The following is a 27817-nucleotide window of genomic DNA, read 5'->3' as shown; positions in this document are numbered from 1 at the left end:
CACTAGGTGGCATAGTGATTGCTTTATACTAAAGAGGCAAAGGAGAAAATGGATTGTCCCACTGCCATGGATATACCATCTATCAATGCTATGGCATGGTGACATCACTTTTTGAAATTATCCCATTTCTTAACAGACAAAAATATCTTTTTTCACTTAAAATGTTTATTCTGCCTCTGAATTACAAGCTCACCTAAACGTAATTTATTAAAATTTCTCTTTACATAGTAATTTTCACTCTTGCATTTTTTTTTTCACCTTTCAGTTTATTTTAACAGCGCTGTGTCCTGCCAGGAAGAAGCTGAAATTGAACATTGCACAGTTAAGTAGGAGGAAGAATTTTATATTCTTCAAGCTGGGTTGACACGAAGTATTCCACATGCTGCAAAAATTAATATGAAGTAGCCTTGAGCCTTCTCTCTAATATCTGCATGTTGCTTCTAGCTTCTCATTCCCATCTCATTAATTGGTCCCAAATCTTGTTTTAGCTCTCTCCACGTTCCTGTCCGCTGATTTTTTTCTTAACCAAAATAATATTATCATTCTATTTTTACAGTGCACGGCTAATTTAGGGAATCCCTGAGATTTTAATTAATGGATGATAATTAAAGTATTCAGCTTCAAAATCCATTATTTTGGACAGGAAATAAACTTACCCAGTGGGAAAGAAGGAGGAACAGTAGATCTGGGTGTCTGGATGTCCATTGTACCACATGGCATTGATCCACTCAATTCATTTCTCTGTGTCTGTTTCCTTCATTCAATCTTTTATTGAATGGATATTTATGTACCTGCTAGGGGACCAGCTTTGTGCTAACGCTAGGAATACAGTGGTAAGTGCAGCAGTATCACATCCTCATGGTGATGTGTTTGAATTGAGACTGGAAAGATGTCTAAGAATTATCAGAGTGGAGAGCGGGGGAGTGTTTGGGCCAAGATAAAGTTCAGTGGTGCTGAGGAAAGGAACTGGTATAAAACGAAGAAATATGATTTAGAATGAAAAAGAAGGATAAGAAAATTGGCACACCTTGTAAATAGAATTGAACAAAGTAGTAGCCCATTATTAGATCTTTCCAGTTCTAAACCAGATATATAATTGGTTAGCAATTGGGTCAGAGAATCTTGGCTTTACCATTTACTATTGCTATGATCATATGCAAATTCTTAGTATTTCTTAACCTCAGTGTCCTAGTCGATAGAATAGTGATATATATATACCTGCCTCAAGATTGTTCTGGGGCTAAGATAATACGTTGAAAGCTTATGTCTGGTATATGTGAAGCATTCTGCATATAAATGGTAATGATTATTATTAGCTTATCCTTCACCCTTCTCCAAGAAGCTCCTGCATTTTTTGTCTGATTTTATTCCAACAAAAGCCTTGGGAGAGATTTGTGAGATTTATGGTACTAGATGATTTCTGTTTTACAAATGAGAAAACTTGAACTCAAAGGGTGGCAAAGGAAATGAATGGAAAAAAAGTCTCCTGGCTTCCTGTTCAACCTTCCTTTTCCCATCACATGACACTTTTCTGACCATTTTAGCTTCCCTTCGAACCAATAAGGAATCTTAACACAGACTGGGGACTTGTCCAGATTTGTTTATCTTACAGCTTAAGATTTCAGGTCTTCCTTTGGGTTTTTCCTATTAGTCCAACAGATGGATCTTATACAGAAGCTGTTCCTCTCATGCTAAGCCTTCTTTTTAAAGTGTTAAGGTTATGAATATCCTGTCAGTCAATGACTTGTTAAAATGAAGACCAGCAAGTGTTTTTAATCATTTTTATGTGCACCATACTGTCTTTTCTGTCATCCTTCCATTACTTTGGATCTATGAGCTAAAGCTTTCTTTACAAGCTGTTTCTCAAGAAATCGGTAAAGCTTCCCTTAGCAATTGCCTCAACTGGATGACGTACTTGAAATAAAAGGTCACACTCTCTTGGACTCTGAGTTCATCTTCCCTTGAAAATTCAATCGAAGTAGGGTCATTCCTAGCGCAATCGTTACTTGAATTGCAGATGATCGAGAAACACCTGAAAGCTACCATGACTGGAAGTGCTGGAAAGTAGGGGGGGGAGTAGAAGGATGGATGCCGAGAGATGGATTGCAACAGTCTTCCCGACTTTTAAACACTGCAGCGCTGACCTGCTATTTAAACATAACTACCTGGCAGTGCCTCTCCTGAGCTGCTGCACAGCTGGAGGTGCAGATACAATGCCTCCAACTGAACTCTCTTCCAGGCAAAGTTGTGAGTTGATCCAGAAAGAGAAACCAGACATTTTCTTCCCGACAGCACTTCGAAGGGACATTCCATTTACGGGCTTCCATAACTCTACCAAGGAAATATTTCTTCTGCTATTCACCTAAAATTTGGTTGGGTGTTAAGTTTGTAGTAGAGCTGAAGATGTTTCCTAAGTATTAGATACCCACTTTTTGTGTGTTGACAAGTGTGATAAGCTAATTTTCCTCAAGCTGTCACCCCTGTTTCTATATACCAAACGTCTCACCACCTTTAGAAAGCTTTACCTGATTCTCCCCGCGCCAATCGGATGGGATCTTCCTAGAACGCAAGCAACTACCTCCACTCCTCCACAGTCCATTGTCATTGGTACCCTCCTTGATTTGTGATTGTTCGTGTCCTTGTCACAGCTCTTACTGGACTATCCATTTCCTGAACTAAGCCTTTGTTATCTCAGCTTTGTTGTCTGTGGCTTCCTGCACATGGCAGGTAGGAATCTAGGAAATACACTATAGAATTGAATTCTCCTACCTCAGACCCAAAGCACTTTATGTACCGGAAAAATTACGGGGGGAAAAAAAAAAGCATTCCTTTGAAGTCTTTGAAAAAAAAGATTTTAACAGTGATGTAGTATACTTCAAATTATGGATCTCAGATTCCTAAGCTTTTAATGCAAGCCATAAATTCAGGCACCAAATTGTCCTTGCTACAAATGGAAAGAGTGGATGAAGTCTGGGTTGGATGCTGATGGTACAGGCTGTTTTTTTGATGAGAGAAATCTGTCTATCAAGAGACTCAAAGTGCCGCCTGCTGCATAATCATTACCACTCAGTTCAGGGCCATCAAAGGTCTTGTTTTAAGCATGTTTCCCTGAAAATTATCCCTGGCCATTTGCCTTGAATAACTATTTTTCAAAAATAAGATGTTTATTGAAAAACGTAAGGACAAAAGCAAGAAGGCATGAATACTAATGAAAGCTATCCTGCTGGCAAAGATTCACAGAACAGGCACAGAAACGCCCTTGGTTTTGTAAGCACACTGCCTCTTTCCATGGACCTCGGAATGATTTCTACTATAAAGTCAAATTTGCAACTAGGGTACCATCATTGATAGGGTTCTATGCTACAAGTCAATCAATAAATCAGCAGGTCCTTTAATTTCTTACATGTTATAAATTAAACATGTTGCATAACAAAACACTTACAAACTCACATGGAATACCTACTAAAATGTTTTAAAATGAGTGGGTCACCAGTTTGCATATAGTCTTTTCATGCAGAATGAGAATGAGACCTCTCCTTGTCTCTGCTGACCTCTCACTGGACCCTGAGAAGGACCAGCCATGACTGACATGTTTATTATCTCTCTATTCCCTGACTTTGGACTTCATTTGCCTTGTTGTCTTTATGCTGCTTGAATCATGGTGCTGTTTCTGCTATTCTCAGTGGAGGACTTCTCATCAAAATCTACACAATTGTCCTCCTTCTATTACTAAAACGAGAATCAAATGACTAATCTCCTTTGACTTCTATGTGATAACTGCCTTCAAATTCACATGATACCAGTTGCTCTGTTTCTCCTTAGGAAATGACACAGGTGATCTGGATTGTATCTCATGGATGATATAAATTTTGCAGTACTGCGTGTTTTCCTTTTTGCTTTGGCTTCCTGGATGCTCAGGGCCCACCTGGTAGCCCAATTTAGTCAACATTTCTGACATTATGGAAGCTAATTAGCAAAGCTCTGTTTGTTACTCAAGATGTGGGAAACCAAATGTCTTGCATTGCTCCACAAAAGTCTCCAGCTTGTCTTATCTTACTAAGGTGCCTGTATTTTCTCTGACCTTGATCTTTTTTTTATTACTCTCACATCATATATTGCCTTTAAACCATATCAAAATCTTCATAGAGTAAATAAGGATATAAACTTATAAATAACTACTTCAGTTATAGAATGCAGTTTGGAGAGTTAGAGTCTTTTTTTTAGGAGGGGATACCTAGGACAAAAGATTCATGTCTTTTTAGAAAAACATATCTGAAGTACAATAGTATCAACCCTAATAATTATCCTCTAGTTATTTGCCTACAATCTCACCAGCACCTTGAAATTGTCTCTCTTAAACACAGATCACATCATATTACTTTCCTGCTCAGACACCTTAGATGGTGCTACCTACGGATTAAAGTTCAAGTTCCTAAGCTTGGCATTCAAAGTCCTTCACGACATGCCACCATCTTATCTGTCCAGCCCTATCTCCCAGCCTGCCTTCAGTGTATCCTGCACTTGTGTGAATCTGTACAATGTATTTCTGGACAAGCCCTACCCTTCTCTCCCCACCTTCAAGCCTTTCCCCTCTCCTCTTTCCAAAGCACACAGAAAATAACTCTTGTTGCCCTTTTTTTCTGGTCTAACATACTTCCCAGCCTGGGTTAATATTGAGAAAATCAACTTGTTAATGACTACTGCTATGAGCACTTCATTTTATAACAACTGGTTTTCTTATTTTTTATTAATACAGAAAATTCTTGTTGCACACTTCTTCTCAAGTTCAGCTCCAGAACTGTATCTTTTAGCCCCAAATTGTCTCCCTTCTGTGATTAGTGTTTACACTGTAGAATATTTAGAAGCAATCTACCTTAATGATCAAAAGGTTTACCTTCAGAGTCAACTGAATTGGGGTTCAGCGACTTAATGTCATTTGTAAAATAAGATGATAATACTCATTACAGTTTTTAAATGTGTCCATAAATTCTTTGACAACCCTCCAATTCAGAGGCACAGTCAATGTACCCTCCTCTTGAAACTAGGTACCTTTGTGACTTGTTTGTAACCAACAGAATACAGGAGAAAAAGATACTGGGTAATTGTTAAGATTAGGCCAACAAAGTTATGCAGTTTCTGTTTTGTTCACTGAGATACTCACTTTTGGAGCCTTGAGCTATCGTTTAAGAAGTCAACTACCCTGAGGCCACCGTGCTATGACGAAGCCCAAGAGACATAAAGAGGCCATATTTTACATGTTTCAGTAGGAGGTCCCAGCTGAGGTCCCAGCCAACAGCCAGTATCAATTGCTAGACATGTGAGTGAAGATACCTCCAGATGATCTAATGATTCCAGCCCTCAACTGTCAAGTCATTCCCTGCTCACTGATCCAGCCATCATGGAGCAGAGACAAGCCATTTCTGTTGGCCTTACCCAACTTCCTAAGCCACAGAACACACGAGCATAATACAACAGTTGCTTTAAGCTGCTCATTTGGAGAGCAATTTACTATGCAGCAATAATAACTAGAAGAGACATTTGGTTCCTAGAAGTAGAATGCTACTATACCATAACCCTAAAGCATGAGACACTGGCTTTGAGACCACTCTTTGGAAGCAGCTGAATGGATCTCAAATAGACTGTTAGTGGAAGCCTGACAAGGCTAAAGGAGACCATTGGTCAGGATTTGAAAAAAAGCGAAGAGAATGGTGCAAGAAGCTAGAGAAAAGCGGAGTCTTATTACCTAGTGGTACAAAGTTTGGCCAAACTGTCGTATGTGGTAATGTGAAAAATTGGAACTATACCTAAGGAATTTGATGATTCAGCTAAGCAGATTTTTTTGCAGAATATTAAAAAGGCTACCTGGTTTCTTCTTGCTGCCTGTGATAAAACGCAAGAGGAGAGAGATGAGCTAAAAGGCAAACTGCTTAGCATCAAGCAAAATTTGAGGCGCTGAAAGTTGCTGGACTCAAAAGTAAATGTCTCACGTTGCTGGCATCTCCAAATGGCAAATGATGGCCAAGTTAAGAGTATTTCTAGGGCAAAGATCAAACCTAAAGGGGGAAGTGTATAAGATCATTTGTTCAGGCCTTCAGGAGATTTAAGGCTGTGCCACATGGACTCTTTCAGACATACAAAAGGACTCCTAAGGACCTTAAAGGCATATATCATAGACCCTCACTCCTAAAGGACTTTCAGTAATCTTAAGAACCTTGTCACTCAGCAGCCTCTCCGGTTCCTTAATGTAAAGAAGGGCTTGCCTTAAAGATATCTGTGGTTGTAGCTTTTGTCAAATGTAGTGAACCCTAATAAGATTCAGAGAAAACCCACAAAGTTTTAAGGAAATTATATTGATAAAAACATGTCAGCTTGTGAGGGAGACGGAAACAGTACAAAATGAAGACAGGCCTTGGAACCGAAACCCCAAACCCCTGTGGATAGGAAGCAGGATGGAGTTTACTTAGTTATAAACATGGGGCAATTATTACAGAAAAGGAAGAATGACTCAAAAGATGGAGCCAAGAGCTCAGAGGAAAACGTCAAGAAGCACAGAGAAAAATTCCTCGAGTAGAACTGAGCTCTAATCAGGGGCACGGCGGCCCAGGCCTAACTGGATTTCAGAATTGCTATGGGCCAGCGACTGCTGTGTGCTTCCCATTCTCTCTGTTTTTGAAGCAAAATGTATAGAGCAGTTACCCTACGCTGTACCGCCACTGAGTGATGGTAAGTTGGCTGTGTGTAGGGTAGTTTGTTCCTTTTTCTTTTTGGCCATGTTACACAGCTTGCAGGATCTTAGCTCCCCAACCGGGGATGGAACCTGTGCCCCCTTCAGTGGAAGCACAGAGTCCTAACCACTGGACCGCCAGGGAAGGCCTGGGTAGTTTGTTTCTTTAGTCCTCAGGTCTTAAGATAAAGAGGAACCAGTCTTGAAGAGCCATACCTGAGAAACTGTACTTGAGGAGTCTCATCCATGCATGGACTTGATTTTTATAAGGAGACCCTATACCTCCAGCCTAAGCCTGATGACACTATCGTGCATGAATAAAAACTGTGCCTGTAGCTGTTCACAAACATGTTTGAAAATTCTTTGACCCCCCTCTCTTCAAGAGGTGGGGTCTACGCACCCTCTCTGTGAATACAGGGCAGACCTGCAGTTCACTGGCAATCAACAGAATGCATTTCAAATAGTGATGAATGGCACTGGAGGCTATTCATGAAAGTCAATGCAGTTTCCTCCTTGTTAGCCAGGGCACTCACTTTTGGAGGTCCTGAGACAACCATGCTCTGAGGAAACCCAGGCCACACAGCAAGGCCAAGTGTAGGTGCCCCAGCCAACAGCTAGCATCGACTACCAGATATGTGAGTAAGGACACTTCCAGGTGATTCCAGCCCCAGATTTCATGTTGTCACTGTTGAGACCTGAGACTTCATGAATCACAGACAAGCCATTCCCTCTGTGCTCTGTCTAAATTCTTGACCCAGAATCTGTCGGCATAATAAAATGGTCGTTTCAAGCTGCCAAGTTTTGGGATTATTTGTTGCACAGCAATACCTCAAAGGATTATTATGAGGATTAAATGAGACGTGTACATAAAGCAACAAGCTTGGTGTTTGACAAAATAAACCCTCAGTGAATGGGACTTATCAAGGGCTAACTCATCAATTTACTGGGCTTTGCTAAAAATATTTAGCATATAAGAGATGCCTAATATCTACTCGTTGACTTGAAGTGATTACAGAGTTGAGGATAGAAAAGATGAAGTTGCAGAGAAATCACAACCTCATTTTCCTCACCTGAGAGGACATTTTTTAAAATGCTATTAAAAGAAACAATTTTCCCTGTAGCAGTCTATCAAATTCTAAAATTTATCTCAGTGAAAAATCAGATTGTGCAATTCATTTAATTCTTGTCTTCTCCACTAAGTCTAAGTTAACAAAACTATAAGTACCTGCATTCAGTGAATAATAGTTAATTTGGTACCATATGATATCACTTATATGTGGAATCTAAAATATGACACAAATGAACCTATCTATGAAACAGAACAGAATCACGGACATAGAGAACAGACTTGTGGTTGCCATGGGGGAGGGATGGAGTAGGAGGTTGGGCTTAGCAGATACAAACTATTATACAGAGAATGCATAAACAGCAAGGTCCTACTGTACAGCACAGGGAACTATACTCAATATCCTGTGATAAACCATAATGGAAAAGGATATTTAAAAAAAGAATCTATATGGGGCTTCCCTGGTGGCGCAGTGGTTGAGAATCTGCCTGCCAATGCAGGGGACACGGGTTCGAGCCATGGTCTGGGAAGATCCCACATGCCGCGGAGCAACTGGGCCCGTGAGCCACAATTACTGAGCCTGCGCGTCTGGAGCCTGTGCTCCGCAACAAGAGAGGCCGCGATAGTGAGAGGCCCGCGCACCGCGATGAAGAGTGGCCCCCACTTGCCACAACTAGAGAAAGCCCTCGCACAGAAACGAAGACCCAACACAGTCATAAATAAATAAATTTTTTAAAAAAATGGTGATGGTTAAAAATTATTAACATTGATGAAGGTTTGGTTTAAAAAAAAAAAAGAATATATATAACTGAATCATTTTGCTATACAACAGTAATTAACACAACGTTGTAAATCAACTATACTTGAATTAAATAAATAGTTAAGTTGGGAAATGATGGATTGATGGATACCGGCTAGCAAATACGGGATGTGGATAATGCAGTGGTCCACATCTATCCCAGACTTCACTGCAACTCTGAAGTATGTGAGGTTTTTTCCTCAAACCCTCTCCACAATCCAACCTTGTCACTGTCATCCTCTCTCCATTACTGTCATTTACTACCTCTCATGGTCAAAGACTCTCCAAAGGAATTTCTGTACCTAAACCATTTTAAAAAATTTTTTCTGGAGACAAAACCCCACCTAGAACTTTGGGATATATAGATCACAAGTAAGAAAGGCTTTGATTTATAAAATCACATTGGGGGGGCTTCCCTGGTGGCGCAGTGGTTGAGAATCTGCCTGCCAATGCAGGGGACACGGGTTCGAGCCCTGGTCTGGGAAAATCCCACATGCCGCGGAGCAACTGGGCCCGTGAGCCACAACTACTGAGCCTGTGCTCCGCAACAAGAGAGGCCGTGATAGTGAGAGGCCCACGCACCGCGATGAAGAGTGGTCCCCGCTCGCCGCAACTAGAGAAAGCCCTTGCACAGAAACGAAGACCCAACACAGCTAAAAATAAATAAATAAATAAATAAATAAATTTATAAAAAAAAAAAACCAAAATCACATTGGATTAAAACAATCCCTAATTTCTCATCTACCTTGTCACAGTTGGTGCAAGAGATAATACAAAGTGAGAGGGTGAGGCTTGCTTAGCTTCTAACCTGTGAAGTCTTAATCTTCCCGTGGCTGAAGCAAAATGACCACTGCAGGCATTTTACGTAGAAGGAATCTGAAGAGCTCTAGCCCAACCAGTGACAACATTCTAATGTCTGTGTTCCACATAACATTGAGCAGAGTTCCCTGTGCTATACAGTAGGACCTTGTTCGTTATCCATTTTAAATACAGCAGCGTGTACACGCCAATCCCAAACTCCCTAACTATCCCTTCCCCGCACATCCTTCCCCCCGGTAACCTTAAGTTCCTTCTCTCAGTCTGTGAATCTGTTTCTGTTTTGTAAATAAGTTCATTCGTATCACTTGTTTTTAGATTCCGCATATAAGGGATGTCATACAGCCTGGATGGGAGGGGAGTTTGGGGGGAGAATGGACACATGTATATGGATGGCTGAGTCCCTTTGCTGTGCACCTGAAATGATCACAACATTGTTAATCGGCTATACTCCAGTATAAAATAAAAAGTTAAAAAAAAAAATAATGTCTGTGTTCCATGTCTGATCAATGGTCTTCACATCATTTCCCAGTTGAAAACCTGCCTAAAATCTTAGCTCTTTTTGGACTAAGGTCCTGCCTTGCTGTTCCTAATCAACTGCTTAGAAAATTCTCATCTCCCTCTTAAACCCCTGAGAAGTGGCTGGAGGCCTTACTAGGTGTGATAGACTTCCCTAACTCTTAAGGGTCCACAATTAGGGCTCCAAAATTTATTGTGTCAGTGTTCTCCCTCACTGAGCCAGCTAGCCTTTTGGAGCACTCAAACACTTCTGCCAGACCCCCTAACTAATAGTTTGCCTGCCACTGGGTTGATATCCCCTCAGAATACTGTATTCTGCCCCTAATTGGAATTTTCCCAGCATCTGCCCCATCCAGCAGATGAGACTTGTTTTGTTCTAGCTGCACAAGTCATGTGGGATGAAATAATAGCGATGTGAGGGTGAAAACCTTCTCAGTTTTTTAGATGGTTCTATTTTACAGTTATAACATGACAAATTAAATATGCAAATTCCTTTGCTCCTTGAACTGTTCCTTAGAGAAGCAGAAAGAGGCTTCAAAATATCTGTAAAATGAGGTGAAAGGACATAGCTTTCAGTCATCTGAGTAATGATTTCCCTGCCGAGAAAAGGGCAAACCGTAAATACTTTCATTTCATTTAATACTAAAGACACAGAAAATGTGACTTTTTAATTAATCTCTAAAACACTGTCCAAAATCTCTCTTGGCTCTAGGGCAATCTTTTAATAGAACCAAAAAAATAACAAAAATAACAAAAAGAAGGAGGACAGTAAGAGGAAGAAAAGCTTTTCACCCAAAGACTGGTCTCATGCTTGTTTTTAATCCGAGTACTCTCTGAGGAGCGGGGGTGGGGAGGAAGGGCAAACTGTTACGATCTGTGGTCCTTCTCCATTGGGAGAAACTCTGGAAGATAATGAGACAGAATTGCTTGACAGGGCTCCCCAAGGACAAGGTCAACAACCTTCAAGTGGCAGCTCCAAAAGTACAACTGTAAGTTTCTTAGATTTCTCACCCATTACAGTTCTAGGAAAAGGAGGCTAATTTTGCAAACAGCCAACTCAAACTTCCTGTTACATGTGCCTCTTATAAAATAACAAGAAGAGGAGTATATGACAAGAACACTTGAAGAGCCATGCCAGTTTTTCCAGGTACTTGGAGAGATTTGGAAGAGATGTTTGCAAAGTTTTGTCTTCAAATAATTAATTTGACTCTTAAGGACAAAAGGTACTATTGCAAGTGTTACCAAGGCTACTACCAACACTGTTCCATGAGAGATACCTCTGCTGTTGGTTCTGCTGTGCCTTGTGGAATATGTGTAAAGAGGCATATTATTTAGAAAGGATTGGCATTGGTAGATGGAAGAACCAATGAAAATGGGAAGAAAATCTCTGGCCAAGTGAGGCTAAGTCATTGGTACAGGAGGTGAAACATGATGTTGACCACAGTTTCATGGTATCACCCTGAAAGTGATAAAAGTGCCGTGTACATCATTTCCTAAGATGGGCGCCAACAATTCCTCCCATCTGTGCACGTGCATGCCATTCCTTCCATCGAGAGGTGGACTCTTATTTCCCTCCCCCTTGAGTCTGGGAAGGCCTAATGGCTTCCTTTGACCAAGAGAAAACAACAGAAGTGATGGGACTTCACTTCACTGGGACTTCTGAGTCAAGGCTTTAAGAGATCTTGTAGCTTCTACTTTCACCTTCTTGGAAGCCAGCTACCATATAGAAATGCTTGGGCTAGACTGTAACCATGACGAGGGACCAGATGGAGAGAGAGGCCAGCCAGCCCCAGACATTCCGGTCCAGCTGAGGCACCAGATGTGAAAGAAGCCCCCAGAGCTCCCAGCTGAATGCAGCCAAGACCCAGTGGAGCAGAAGAGCATCCCAACAGAGCTCAGAGAACCCAGAGCAGCGTGAGAAATTATAAGTGGCTATTGTTTCAAGCTAGTTTTTTTTTTTAATTTATTTTATTTACTTATTATTTTTGGCTGTGTTGGGTCTTCATTGCTGCACGGGCTTTCTCTAGTTGCGGCGAGCGGGGGCTATTCTTCATTGCGGTGTGCAGGCTTCTCATTGTGGTGGCTTCTCTTGTTGAGGAGCATGGGCTCTAGGCACGCGGGCTTCAGTAGTTGTGGCTCGTGAGCTTCAGTAGTTGTGGCTCGCGGGCTCTAGAGTGCAGGCTCAGTAGTTGCTGCACACGGGCTTAGTTGCTCTGCGGCATGTGGGATCTTCCTGGACCAGGGATTGAACCCGTATCCCCTGCATTGGCAGGCGGATTCCCAACCACTGCGCCACCAGGGAAGCCCTCAAGCTAGTTTTGAGTAATACGTGGGTGATCGAGACAGACTCTCTGTCCCCAGTGACAATGAAGAGGTACATGCCTGGACTGGTGAGAAAACTACTTATGTGAACAACTTCTGTGGAAGCAAGTGGCTTGCTGGAGGGAGGAAATAAAAAGCTAACGATGAAGAAGGGGTGGACAAACTAGAATTGAGCTGAAGGATTTTCCTGGACACTTTTAAACTCCGGCCGTGTGGTGGAATCCCAGATATCTAAGTGATACTAAACAGAAGCAGTTGCTTCCCAAGGTTTCTCATGCCAGTCTGAAAAATAAAAGGAAGCAGTTACAGGACATCTTAGTTTAGGTTTCCACAGAAGACCCTGAGGCAAGGATTTGAGTGAAAGCAGTTTGCTAGGTGGTATAAGGAACACAGACAGGTGAGGGAGAAAACTGATACAGAGAATGAAGGCAGCCAAAGTTAGTAAGTTAGTTACCAGAGCTGGAGACTGGGAATCTCTGGGAGATGGTGCAAAATACATTACCTCAGGTGCAGGCCCAGCTGTGAGAGAGTTAGATGAATATGCTCATCTACTGACAGATAGATAGATAGATGATAGATACATAGATAGACAGATCGGTCTTGGCAATGACTTTTTTGAATCAGACAAAAAAGCAAAAGCAACAAAGCAAAAATAAACAATGGGGACTACATCAAAACAAGAAGCTTCTGCACAGCAAAGGAAACGACCAGCAAAATGAAAAGGCAACCTACCGAATGGGAGAAAATATTTGTAAATCATATAGCTGATAAGGGGCTAATATCCAAAATATACAAGGAACTCATACAACTTAATAGCAAAAAAACCCCACAATCGATTAAAAATGGGTAGAGGATCTGAATAGACATTTTCCCAAAGAAGACATACAAATGGCCAACAGATACATGAAAAGATGCTCAATGTCACGAATCATCAGGGAAATACAAATCAAAACCACAATAAACTATTACCTCACACCTGTTAGAATGGTTATTATAAAAAAAAGACAAGAAATAACAAGTGTCGGAGATGATGTGGAGAAAAGGAAACCTTTGTGCACTCTTGGTGGGAATGTAAATTGGGGGCAGTCACTATGGAAAACAATATGGACGTTCCTCGAAAAATTAAAAAGAGAACTACCATATGATCCAGCAATTCCACTTCTGGGTATTTATCCAAAGAAAACGAAAAACACTAACTCAAGAAGACATATGCATCCCCATGTTCATCGCAGCATTATTTACAATAGCCAAGAGATGGAAGCAACCTAAGTGTCCATCAACAGATGAATGGATAAAGAAGATGTGGCACATATATACAATGGAATATTACTCAGCCATAAAAAGAAACGAACTTGGGCTTCCCTGGTGGCGCAGTGGTTGGGAATCTGCCTGCCAATGCAGGGGACACGGGTTCGAGCCATAGTCTGGGAAGATCCCACATGCCGCGGAGCAACTGGGCCCGTGAGCCACAACTACTGAGCCTGCGCGTCTGGAGCCTGTGCTCCGCAACAAGAGAGGCCGCGAGAGTGAGAGGCCCGCGCACCGCGATGAAGAGCGGCCCCCGCTCGCCACAACTAGAGAAAGCCCTCGCACAGAAATGAAGACCCAACACAGCCAAATAAATAAATAAATAAATAAATATTTTTTTAAAAAAACAGATCCAAGATGTGACTGAACAATTAAGGTTCTAAAAAAACCCGACAAAATTACATTTGCAAAGAGGAGAAAGTTATTGTTTAAAAAAAAAAAAAAAAAAGAAACGAACTTGAGTTATTCGTACTGAGGTGGATGGGCCTAGAGTCTGTCATACAGAGTGAAGTAAGTCAGAAAGAGAAAAACAAATACCGTATGCTTACACATATATATGGAATCTAAAAAAAAAAGGTTCTGAAGAACCTAGGGGCAGGACAGGAATAAAGACGCAGATGTAGAGAATGGACTTGAGGACACGGGGAGGGGGAAGGGTAAGCTGGGACGAAGTCAGAGAATGGCATGGACATATATACACTACCAAATGTAAAACAGATAGCTAGCGGGAAGCAGACGCATAGCACAGGGAGATCAGCTTGGTGCTTTGTGACCACCTAGAGGGGTGGGTTAGGGAGGGTGGGAGGGAGACGCAAGAGGGAGGGGATATGGGGATATATGCAGACGTACAGCTGATTCACTTTGTCATACAGCAGCAACTAACACAACAATGTAAAGAAATTATACTTCAGTAAAGATGTTAAAAAAAATTAACACATCAAAAAAAACCCCAAAAAACAAAAAAACCAAAAACAAACAAAAAGAAAATACAGCATGTATATGTATGTATGTGTATGTATGTATTCCACTACATATATATATATGTAGTGGAATATTATTCAGCCATAAAAAAAGAAGGAAATCTTGCCATTTGTGGGTGACATGGATGGATCTTGAGGGCATTATGCTAAATGAAATAAGTCAGACAGAAAAAGACAAATACCATATAATCCTACTTATATGTAGAATCTAAAAAAATAAACAAACAAAAAAACTGAGCTTACAGTTAAAAGGTATAAACCTCCAGTTATAAAATAAGTAAGTGATGGGGATGTAATGTACAGCATGGTGACTATAGTTACTGATACTGTGTTGCATATTTTAAAGTTGCTAAGAGAGGATATTAAAAGTTCTCATCACAAGAAAAAAAAATTTGTAACTACGTATAGTGGTAGATGTTAACTAGACTTAATGTGGTAATCATTTCACGGTATATATCAATACAAACATTGAATCATTAGGTTGTATATCTGAAATTAATATAATGTTATATGTCAACTATACCTCAATAAAAAAAGATATTCATCAAAATAATATTTATAATAGTAACAACTGGGAAACAGAATAGTCAACAATGGAGCTGGTTAAGTAAATAATGGCATATCTATCCAATGGAATATGACAGTCAATCATATGTTCATTAAGTGTTTTCAATTATCTTAGAAAATGTTTATGTCCTGCTATTATAAGATAAATAAAAATTATTTATAATTATATAAAAACAAAACAAAGGGCTCCCCTGGTGGCGCAGTGGTTGAGAGTCTGCCTGCCAATGCAGGGGACACGGGTTCGAGCCCTGGTCTGAGAAGATCCCACATGCCGTGGAGCAACTGGGCCCGTGAGCCACAATTACTGAGCCTGCGCGTCTGGAGCCTGTGCTCCGCAACAAGAGAGGCCGCGATGGTGAGAGGCCCGCACACCGCGATGAAGAGTGACCCCCGCTTGCCGCAACTAGAGAAAGCCCTCGCACAGAAACGAAGACCCAACACAGCCAAAAATAAATAAATAAAAATAAATAAATAAAACACATGGTGCTATTGAGATATGAGTTTAAGACAACTTAAAACTTTTTACATATTAAATAATAGCTTATGTTTGGCAATTCATTGTCAGACACTGTAACTGAAAAATGACAAAAATGTTTAAACAAACAAAAAATACTGAAGAGCAGAATTTCCTTCTGTTAGCACAGTTAACTTACATAATGCTAATAAACATCTACCTTTTACAGAGTGATGCTATCTATAATGTATTGTGATCATTATTTAATCTGTACAGCAACTTTTATTTTACAGATGGCAATAAAGAGAGAATAAGAAGACAGCCCATGGTCTCACAACCAACAAGGAATGTGGGACCCCTCAGCTTATCCTCACAGTGTTAACTCAAAATGAGAATTTTGGTCGCCTTTGCAACACCAGGACAATTTCCTCTTTTCTATCCCAGAGCGTCAGGTTGACAGTGTTGCTAAAGATTTAAGATGAAGATCACACTCCCAGTACAATTTAAAAATAACATACAGAGACCAGAGTTATGTCAGCAAAATTTCTTAAGTGTTTAATGATAACATTTCAACGATTTTTTAACTGGGAAAATGAAAATACTAATAGTGCAAATTCTTTTTAATAGTTTTAATTAGCAATAAATACTGATTGCATAATATGCAAAAACCAGAAGAAAGTTTAAAAGACAATTATTATACCCAGATATACAGTATAAAATTTTAACAGCTGTACAGAAATAGCCCTTTTTGGAAGGACCCTAAGATTATCTGATTCAGTTCCTGCTTTGAGTAGCTACAGCATTCTTTACCCAGTGAGGGTAACTTTCCCAGATCATATGGCCACGAAGTGGTGCAGAGTCAACAAGACCTGTCTCTTCCTTCTCCTCATACCGATCCTTTCCACAATGTGATGCCATCCTCTTAATCTTGGTGGGGCGAGAGTACACAGCCGGTTGGGGGAAATGCACAGGTGAAGTCATTGATCACCAGCTAACCAGTGTAGACATATAAGCTCCATAAAGGATGCTGGCAATTTACAGACTAGTCAAAAAGAGATAGCTTTTTTCCATGTGCTTTAAAATAAATTTGAAAACAAGAATGCCCTTTGGAGGACAAACTTCAACGTGATCAGATGTACAATCCATCAGATGAGTGACTACGCATTTGTTCAGCCTACCTCTCCTGATTGCTGCCCTTCTGATATGACTCACTGACGCTTTGGAAAGCATCTATTATGGTTTGAATTTCTGCATCTGTTTCCGGAAGTTGCAGGGGAGAACTGGAATTAATTTTGGATTATTGGTACTGCTGCAAAGGACTAGAAAATGGTTTGCAGTATTTCAAAACAATGGCTAATACAAAATTATTTGTAAAACAAGTCTCAAGCATATTTTAAACCTTAGATTTGATTCCTCCTTTATTTCCCAATCTGGGTATCACTTCCAAGTCTATATACACTCATAGAATTGGAATTAATTATAATATCCATCCAAAGAATATTTTTGGTAGCATGACTATCTTGCTACCTTCAGACACAGATAAGGTTATACCTCTGTAATTTTCAAATTAATCACTCAAATACCCACTTGCCCGGAATTGTGGAAGAATTCTGGAAGTTTCTTCATTCTATGGGGTTGGCCAAAAAGTTCATTCGGGCTTTTTTCCGTAAAGTCTTACTGCAGTAAAACGTCCAGTCTGGCTTTCAAATAGCAGGTAGAAGGAATTATCCCTCTGATCAGTCCTTACTTCATCACCATTGCTTTTGTTGCTAACAGAGTTTTTCAAAGGTCACGTGCCATGATCACTGTTTAAATGATTCCACGGGTGATCTAGATCCGTAAGTTTTCTTACAATGAGAGAGACCCCTTTCCCTTGATGGTACTTCACCACGGGGTTCTTATGAATGTGGTTATTTTATTTGCATTCATGTTCTCTGCCACTGTGGCCCAAGCCCACCCGGGCTAGCAGAAGAAGCAAGAGATTTGTAGCCTCATCCAGAGGTCGTGCTGGAACCAGCCCACCGTACCCAAGGAGCCATGGGGAATCTGTGGCCGCGACTCCAGACATCCTCTCCCTGACGTGAGCTCCATCTTGGAAATCTTTGGTACCCTTGCAAGCCAAGCAGACATCAGTCAGCACCCCGTCAATCCTCAAAGAGGTTCTGATATATTGACTTTTAATAACAGAAGCAATAATAATAATGAATAGTTGGGGTCTGTTCTCAACGCTTTGTTCATTTAACCCTCATAGAGATGCTGTGAAGTAAATATTAATTTTTGCCCCATTTTTCCGATGAAAGCATGGAGACACGGAGAAGTAAGGTAACACAGCTAGCAACTAGAAGAAGCGGGATTTGAACCTAAAAGTCTGGCTCAGATTCTGTGCTCTTAACCACATCACATTTAAAATCAGAACGGAAGAGACTGAAGTTTCTTTGCTTCCTGGAAGTTCCCTGAGTCCTGGATAAGGTTGTCTGTCCCTCTCTTTCCACCCCTTTGCCCCCCAATACCTAGCCAGTTCTAGAGCAGAGACTTTGTCAAGCAACAAAATGTACTGGATGATCCTTTCTGCGGAGCAATTAAGCCTCTGTCCGTCTGAGTAGGCAGAGTTCACCCAACCAGCCCTTCCAAGAATAAAGAATAAAAGTCACCAGCAAAGGTGAATTTTTGGTCTCTACCTAGATAAGAAGTATCTGGAAACTTTTAAAACAATAGTTCTGGGGCTTCCCTGGTGGCGCAGTGGTTGAGAATCTGCCTGCCAATGCAGGGGACACGGGTTCGAGCCCTGGTCTGGGAAGGTCCCACATGCCGCGGAGCAACTAGGCCCGTGCGCCACAACTACTGAGCCTGCGCGTCTGGAGCCTGTGCTCCGCAACAAGAGAGGCCGCGATAGTGAGAGCCCCGCGCACCGCGATGAAGAGTGGCCCCCACTTGCCGCAACTAGAGAAAGCCCTCGCACAGAAACGAAGACCCAACACAGCCATAAATAAATAAATAAATAAATAAAATTTAAAAAAAAAACAATAGTTCTGAACATGGAAACTTGCATGGAAAAAAACTGCATCTTTATTTTCACTATCTTTTAACCAAAATGTAATATTTTCATCAAGTATAAATGTGGGCAACAGTCAACAATAGTATTAGTAATACTGGGGACTCTGTGACCAGCTGCAATATCATCTATTTTCATATCACAACAGTTCTCAGAGATTCCAAAAGATCACTTAACCTAGTTACTACCTTGAAATTCTACTATGAGATTCACTGCTAAATCACGTGAGGTATGATGTTAATAACAAAGCACCTATATTATTAAATTGCAATTTATTTTTTAACAGTTTGGTAACCATATTTAATAGTTTGGTAAAAATATTATTGGTGTCCTTTGTAATCCTATGTATTTAATTCATTTTAAAACATTCTGAGACATTCATAGGCACAAGAAGATTCAGATACCTGTTTAAAATGCGTTTCTCATGCATCTATTCCTTTTCAAGTCCTTTTCCCATTTAGGTTATTACAGAATATTGAGTGGAGTTCCCTGTGCTCTACAGTAGGTCTTTGTTGGTTATCTATTTTAAATATAGCCAGGTATACATGTCAGTCCTAAACTCCCAACCTATCCCTCCCCCATCCCTTCCGCCCGCCCGGGCCCGGTAACCAAAAGTTCCTTCTCTAAGTCTGTGAGTCTGTTTCTGTTTTGAAAATAAGTTCATTTGTATCATTTTTCTTTAGATTCCTCATATAAGCGATAGCATATGATATTTGTCTTTCTCTGTCTGACTTACTTCACTTAGTATGACAATCACCTTGCTGTACACCTGAAACTAAGACGACATTGTTAATCAACTATACTCAGATATAAAATAAAAATAAAAAACATAAAAAATAAAACAGTATTTATGTACAAACCAAAAATAAAATAAAATAAAATGCATTTCTCTCTCATGTTGCAGAGCCTGGATCCCTTTCAAACAATCTCAGAGCGTCCCAGCCCTTGGGAGTTGGCCTCATTAATTCCGTGAAGAAGCAGTTGCTATCGTCCATCTTTAAGGTCCATTCAGAGGGTCCAGAAAGAGCTGAACAAATTTGGAGGTCCCCCCAGAAAGTTCCAGAACCTGAGGTTTAGAAATCAAAGTATAGCATTCCTTTCTTCTCTCTCTCTTTTTTTTTTTCTTTTTTCTTGGCTTAAAAGAAAGTTTACTGTCTCATAGTCTGGAGGCTAGAAGTTTGAAATCAAGGCATGGGTTGGGCCATGTTCTCCGACAGCTCTAAGGGAGCACTCTTCCTTGCCTCCTCTAGCTTCGGGTGTTTGCTGGCAGTCCTTTGTGTTCCTTGGCTGGTAGCTGCATCCCTCCGGTCACGCGGCCGACTTCTGTGTGTCTTCACGCCGTCCTCCCTCTGTACATGCTTCTATTTACAGGTGTTCTCCTCTCTTACAAGGACACCAGTCATATTGGTTTAGGGGCCCATCCTACCTGAGTATGAACTCATCTTAACTGATTTGCAATAAGTCTATTTCCAAAGAAAGGTCACGTTCTGAGGTTAGGGCTTCAATATGTCTTTTTTTTAAAGACTTGACTTTTAGAGTGGTTTTAGGTTCACAGCAAAAGTGAGAAGGCACAGAGAGCTCCCATTTACTCCCAGTCCCTCCCACATCATCAGCAGACCCCACCAGAGTGGTACGCTGGTTACAACCGACGAACCTACACTGACACCCCACCCAAGGCTTACAGTTTACATTAGGGGTCACTGTTGGTGTTTCACATTCTATGGGTTTGGACAGAAGTACAGTGACATCTATTCATCACGACAGAAGCACAGCTTTCTGTGAGGGGCGGGGAGAGGTAGAGCCGGGCAGGGCAGGTGTGTGGTGCTGCTTCTGTCCTGGGCCCCCGGAGAAGTGGGGAGGAGCGGATAGGCCTGGGGCTCCCTGGCCCCGATGGGTGTGGACCAAGAGCCCAAGCTGAGCGGAGGAGACCCGCAGCTGCAGGAGCAGGATTTCCGTGTCGCGTGCAGCGCCTCCCGAGAGGCACAGCCTGCAGCGGGTAAGAGCACGGGCCCGTGAGCAGGACCCCCGATCGGCACTCTGGCTCTGCCACCTGCTAGCTGTGGCCCTTGAACAAGCTTTATAACCTCTCTGTGCCTCGGTTTTCTCGTGTGTACAATGGGAACAGCCATGCTCGCTTCACACGGTTGTTAAATGTGAACTCGAAGTGTTAATACATAGGCAGTGCCTAGAACCACACCGGGCGCAGAGTAAGGACTCCACGAGGGTACTCTGAGTATGATCTCTCCCCTGCCAATGGTATTATTTACTGTTTCCTTCATCACCAGGATGATACACCAGGTGGGAGAGCAGAGAGTGCTTTTCAAAGTAAAATACCAACTACTTGAATGAGTCACCATTTCGGATGAAGCATATCATGGCTCTTCTCCATTAAGAGGCTGTAATGAGCAGGGTTCTCCAGAGAAACGGAACCAATAGTCTGTGTGTGTGTGTGTGTGTGTGTGTGTGAGAGAGAGAGAGAGAGAAAGAGAGAGCGAGAGAGGGAGAGAGAGAGGGAGAGGGAAAGAGGAAGTGAGAGAGACACAAAGACAGAGATTTATTCTAAGGGATTGGCTCATGGGGCTGGTAACTCCAAATCTCATAGGGTAGGTAGACCAGCAGGATGAAAACCCAGGGAAAAGGTGACATTGCAGCTTTAGTCCAAAGGCAGTCTGGAGGCAGAACTCCCTCTTTCCCAAGGAAACCTCTGTCTTTTTTCTCTTAAGGCCTTCAACTGATTAGATGAGGCCCACCCACGTTCTGGAGGGTCATCTGCTTTACTTGAAGACTACTGAGTTAAATGTTACTCACAGCTAAAAACACCTTCCCAGCAACAAACTGACTGGAGTTTGACCAAATATCTGGGTACTGTGGCCCAGCTAAGTTGATACATAGAATTAACCATCACAGAGGCATAATCACAATTGATCATTTGGGTTTTTGGAATACAGTCATAGACAAATGCTCCATTTTGGTCTGCTGGGTCAAAATCCATCTCCACCTAGAAGCAGCCACAGAGGAGAACAGAGAAATCTATTGTGCAGGCCATCACTTCTGATAATACACTCATGTTGTCTCAGAGAGTGCACGGAACTCTCCAAGAGCCATGTTTCAACAGCCAAGTCAGGGCCAGTAAAGGTTTGAGCCTTGAATTCAAAGTTGCTGAAGTTTTCTCCTCTGCCTGCTGGAATTTGCCAAGAACAGGAATCATCCGCGTACCCGTAAACCACGGAGCAATGACACTGCCGCTGCCCTTGCAATACAGCGCGTCTGTTGTAACAGCATTTCATTGGAAGCAAGACTGCAAATAAGCCCAGGATGGCATCCCCCCACCTCCTCATAAACGTATTTCTCCTGATGAATTGCATCTTCTGGAATCATCTAAAAGCTTCTCCAATGAATGCCCATTTGCGATAAGGGTCTTTCAATAGCTAAGGGATTTCCCAATTATGAAGAAATGTCAGCCTCTTCTACAGGGCTGTGGGGATCTGGGCCAAGGTCCAAGGTCCTTGGATATTGTCCTTGGACAAAATGATAGAACTGAAATAGTTATAATGGTAATTCAGTATTTAATGTTTGGAAAGTTAACCTAGGTGGTGGCCACAGAGATGAGCCTTTCATATCCCCTTCAAGAGAACCTACTGAAGGGAGCATCTAGCTGCCACCCTTGGGACCTGGCATGGTATCTTTGCTGAAGCCAAGCTTCCCCTGTCTGGTTCCCACAGCGAGGGCACCAGGGCTAGCCCATTCCTGCCCGAGGTGGGATTCTTCAACATGCACCTTTTGCTTTGGGACCCATCAGTTTGATCAAGTCTTTCTCAGTACTGTGTTACAATCTGAGGTTCTTCCTACCCAAACCTTCCCCCTCCCTCCTTCCTTTCCTTCCTCTGTCCTTTCACAGGGATCAGACCTGAATCACAGTCTGAATCTCTTCCCTCCTCCTCCTCCTCCCTCCCTCCCTTTTCATCCTTTCCTGGAGGGTCACCCAATAAACCTCTGGCATATCTAAGCTCACCCTGAGACCTGCTTCTCAGAGGATGTGAACTGACCCAACCTATTTATGTTCTGTTGCTTTTATGATGCAATGTCCAGAGGGTAATATTTGCCACTGCAACATGCCCTATTAGCTATGATCCAGGAGGATCATACATCCTGGTTTGCCCAAGGCAGTCCCAGTTTATGCTTGCTGTCAAAAATAATTACCAATAACTCCCTGCCTATTCTCAAAGACTCTCACTTTGGATAATATTGTAAATTACATGGTTACCCCGGCTATAGTCTATAGTCAAAGATTAGTCCAATAAAATGTTTCCCAAAGCATATTTTCTGGAACACAACTCTTAGAAGATGCTCTAGGAAAAAGGGTTCGCTGGACAAATAAACTTGGGAAATATTGTTGCAAGTTCACGGTCCGAATAAGGGTGTTAAAATCTTAGAGAGGTTCTGCCGTAGAAAACCTTGCTTAACTTTGTTTTACTCAATGTTTCCCAAGCTCATCTGCCCAGACAACATTTTTACCTTGAATCCCTAATAGTGCTGAGTGAACCACTGCCAAGACTGAATTCTCCCTACTCGCAGCTACACTTGAAAACAGCTCAAAATGTTAGGAGGCTCAGAGCACAGCAGCTGGTTCACTTAGAGGCACTGGTTTTATAGAAGAAACAACTGGGCCTCGGTCTGCGCTGGCTCCAGATTCACCTCTGAGTACAATTCACATTAGCCACTGTGATCCACAAAGGCATTCTGGCCCTTCGTTAAGTCATTTGGGTCTAAATGTAGCTTTTAATGGCTTCTAATTTTACTCATAAAATTTTTCAATCATAAAAATCCTCATTTTTAGTGCCAAATTGGGAATTTTGTTAGCAAATCACTCGATCCAGTCACTAAGGTGATTTTAAAGAGCCCTTTCCATCTGGCCAGTTCTCTTGCTCCCAGCCCTGCCAAAACCATAAACCCAGTTTTTCCATTTAGAATGCAGGGCTTGGCTCCTTCCCCATTTAATGCACATCTAGCTCACTCCACCTCTTAGTTCACCCTGTTTTATTAGGTGCACATATATGTGTTATTTAAGACAAGAAGTTAAGTCCTTTAAGGCCAACATCATGCTGTAGACAGCTACATACTCTCCATACATTTAGACAAAATGCTCTGTGCCTAGCAGTTAATAGGAAGGAAGGAAGGAAGGAAGGAAGGAAGGAAGGAAGGAAGGAAGGGAGGGAGGGAAGAGAAAGGAAAGAAGGAAGAAAGGAAGGAAAGAAGGGAGGAAGGGAGGGAAAAAGAAGGAAGGAAGGAAGGAAGGAAGGAAGGAAGGAAGGGAGAAAGAAAGAAAGAAAGAAAGAAAGAAAGAAAGAAAGAAAGAAAGAAAGAAAGAAAGAGAAAGATTAAAACTATAAAAGATGGCTTGATGTTTGTACTAAAAGACTTAACTTGATATTTCATCAAAATAGTGCTTATGTTCTGTTGATGCCCCAAAATACTTTACATGGTATAATTATATATATTTTTCAAGAGTTTTAAAATAAAGAGTACAGGGAAACAAGAAAAATGAATAAAGTACTATGTCTGCTATGTTTTTGTTCAGGAAACCCTGATTCATTTCAGCCTATGCCATCTTTTGCAATCTCCCAACCAACTGAATTAGACACTAATTATGAATTAGGTTGAAAGCTACACTCAGTACTCTTGATACGTAGGAAAGAAAAAGTGCCTAAATAAGAATAATAGTAATAGGGACTTCCCTGGTGGTCCAGTGGTAAAGAATCCGCCTTACAATGCAGGGGACACAGGTTCCATCCCTGGTCAGGGAACTAAGGTCCCACATGACGCAGGGCAACTAAGCCCGTGCGCCACAACTACTGAGCTCGCGTGCGTCAACTAGAGTCTGCGTGCCACAAACTACAGAGCCCACGCGCCCTGGAGCCCACTCGCCACAACCAGAGAAGAGAAAATCTGCACACCACAACTAGAGAGAAGCCCACGCACCACAACGGAGAGCTCGCATGCCTCAACGAAGATTCTGTGTGCCGCAACTAAGACCCGATGCAGCCAAATGTAAAAAAAACAAATTATTTTTTAAAAATAAAATAATAATAATGATAGTAATAATAACAATAATAACTATTCCTTAGGTAAGGATAGAATTCTTTTGCTGCTCTATAAATACCAAGACCTAAACATAATACCAAATTCCCTGATTTGAAGAAAACACAATAGTCCATTATTTTTCTATTATACTTTTTATTCTGGGTCCTAAATTATCCAATGGGATAAAACGGAACATCTTATTCCTGCTAAACACTGATCCACTGAACTAGAAATTTTAAACACTGAAGAGTTTGTTGAGTTCTAAGTATTACCTTTCATTTTCTGTCTTTAAAAATTTGGGGAAATTATTTAAAACATAGTATCATTTTCATATATTTCTGATTAGATTCAAAAGAATATGCCCTAATTTGAAAAAGTACATGCACTCCAGTTTTCATAGTGGCATAATTTACAATTGCCAAGGTGTGGAAGAAACATTAAGTGTCCATCAACAGATGAATGGATAAAGAAGTTGTGGTGTGTATATATATATACATATATATATATACACATAAATATACACATACACAATGGGATACCATTCAGTCATAAAAAGGAATGAAATTTTTCCATTTGCAGCAACATGGATGGACTTGGAGGGCATTATGCTAAATGAAATAAGTCAGGCAGAGAAAGAAAAATACTGTATGATATCACTTATATGTGGAATCTAAAAAAATACAACAAACTAGTGAATAAAACAAGTAAGAAGCGGACTCATAGATACAGAGAACAAACTAGTGGTTGCCAATGGGGAGAGGGAAACTGGGAGTGGCAATATAGGTGTAGGGGGAAAAAAGAGTTATTATGGGATTATATGAAATCATGTGTGTGAAACTTTTGAAGATTGCAAAGCACTATAAAATTTAATTAAATCTTTTATTCAATTAAAAAAAAAAGAATATGCCCCAAACAAGACAGTGGTGATACCGTTATACAGAATCAACTAAATACGAAATTATTTTGTTTAATCAGAAAATAAGATAGATAAACAACAAAGTCCTACTGTATAGCACAGGGAACTATATTCAATATCCTGTGATAAACCATAATGGAAAAGAATATGAAAAAATATATATGTATAACTGAGTCACTTTGCTGTACAGCAGAAATGAATATAACACTGTAAATCAACTATACATCAATAAAATTTTTAAAAAATCAAAATTAAAAAAAAAGAAAAGAAGAAATTTTACTACTGGTTAAAAATGATGTCTGTCTAGCAACCTCTGACCTAGCTTTCCAAACTCCCCTTAAAATATGCCACACAAAAACAGAAGAAAATAAAACCCAAAACCACCAGAAAAATCTAGTACTGGAGATAATTTCAACTTAATATAAGTCCAATGGAATTGCAACCAAAGGAGCCTGACCTACTGAATGGAATAAGGAAAGATTCTTTATTTCTGCCTTAGGATCATTGGCAGGTTTGATGATAGAAGCTCTGCCCCACGGAGAGCAGTGGGCAGTTGCTACTCTTCTGCCTGAGTGCCCTTTTGACATACTCAGAATGCTCTCGGCCTTTCTTCACCTCTATTGCACCCCCTACTCCAGTGCCAGCGGTTCCTCTCTTCCAAAATCCATTTGGAGACTGGAATCACCGTAGACTCAGCTGGGCAGAAAAGTAGGTGGAGGTCTGCAAGCAGTATTTTTCATTCTAGAAAATTCATCCGCCCAGATTGGGTCAAAACCAAAGCATTTATACACCAATAGCCTAGACCCTCCTCCCTCCCTCCAAACTGTCTATTTGACGTTACTACACTTGGCAATCCCGCTGACATCCGAAGTCCAGAGTGAGCTCAAAATCTTCCCCCTTAAGTTGGCTAACCCTCCAGTGGGCCCTCTCCCAATAAAGGACAAAATCATCTGCTCCGATAGTGATCCTAGAAAATTGGCAGCAATTTTTGATTCCTCCTTCTCCTTCATCCACATCCAAGTCCGTCAATTCTGTGTCTTCAGACTCCCTTGAAAGTGTCCACTGCTGCCCGTCAGCACCACCGCCCTGCGTCCAGCCGTCATCCTACCTTCCCTTCTTCCATGGCTTCCAAAGCACCTCCTTACTGCCACTCCCCCCTCTCCCTAGTCCAACCTCCAGGGAGCGTCCAGAGTGATCTTCTCAACTGCACATCCAATCACAGCATCTGCCTAAAACCCTTTAGAGGCTTCCCATGTGTTTTAAGAAAGCATCCCAAGCAGCACTATTTACAGTAGCCAGGACATGGAAGCAACCTAAGTGTCCATCGACAGAGGAATGGATAAAGAAAGAGGTGGTACATATATACAAAGGAATATTACTCAGCCATAAAAAGGAATGAAATAGTGCCATTTGCAGAGACGTGGATGGACCTAGAGATTGTCATACAGAATGAAGTAGGTCAGCAAGAGAAAAGCAAATATATAATATCACTTATATGTGGAATCTAGGACAATGTTACAGATGAACTTATTGGCAAAGCAGCAATAGAGTCACAGATACAGAGAACAAACTTATGGTTAACAAGGGGGGAAAAGTGGGGGGATAAATTGGGAGATTAGGATTGACGCATACATGTTACCATGTATAAAACAGATAACTAAGGAGAACCTGCTGATTAGCACAGGGAACCCTGCTCAATGATCTGTGATGACCTAAATGGGAAGGAAATCTAAAAAAGATTGGATATATGTATATATATAACTGATTCACTTTGCTTTACAGCAGAAACTAACACAACATTGTAAAGCAACTGTACTCCAATGAAAATTAAAAAAAAAAAGAAAGAAAGAAAGAAAGAAAGAAAGAAAGAAAACATCCCAAACCCTCCACAAAGCCTACATGGGTCTACATGGACTCCTCTTGGCTTTCACCACCTTAGACTTCTCTTAGTCCAAACGCTCTGAGCTTTTTCTTACCTCAGAAGCTTTGCACGTTCTGTTTCCTCTGCTGAAAGAGCTTTTTTTCCATCCAACATGAAGCTAACTCTAGATCATCCTTTATGGCCTCAGCTTGAGGAAATTTCCACAACTTCATAAACCCTTATTTCTAGGACAGAGGCCCCATTATATGTCACATCCTGCATTTTTCTTTCAGACCACAAGCGTTACTAGAAGTTACTTATGTAATGAATTGTTTAATATGTGTTTCCCAAT

Source organism: Balaenoptera ricei, chromosome 2, assembly GCF_028023285.1.
Source record: "Balaenoptera ricei isolate mBalRic1 chromosome 2, mBalRic1.hap2, whole genome shotgun sequence".
In the NCBI taxonomy this organism is placed as follows: domain Eukaryota; kingdom Metazoa; phylum Chordata; class Mammalia; order Artiodactyla; family Balaenopteridae; genus Balaenoptera; species Balaenoptera ricei.
The sequence above is the reverse complement of the archived record's forward strand: the minus strand, read 5'-3'. Positions refer to the sequence as shown.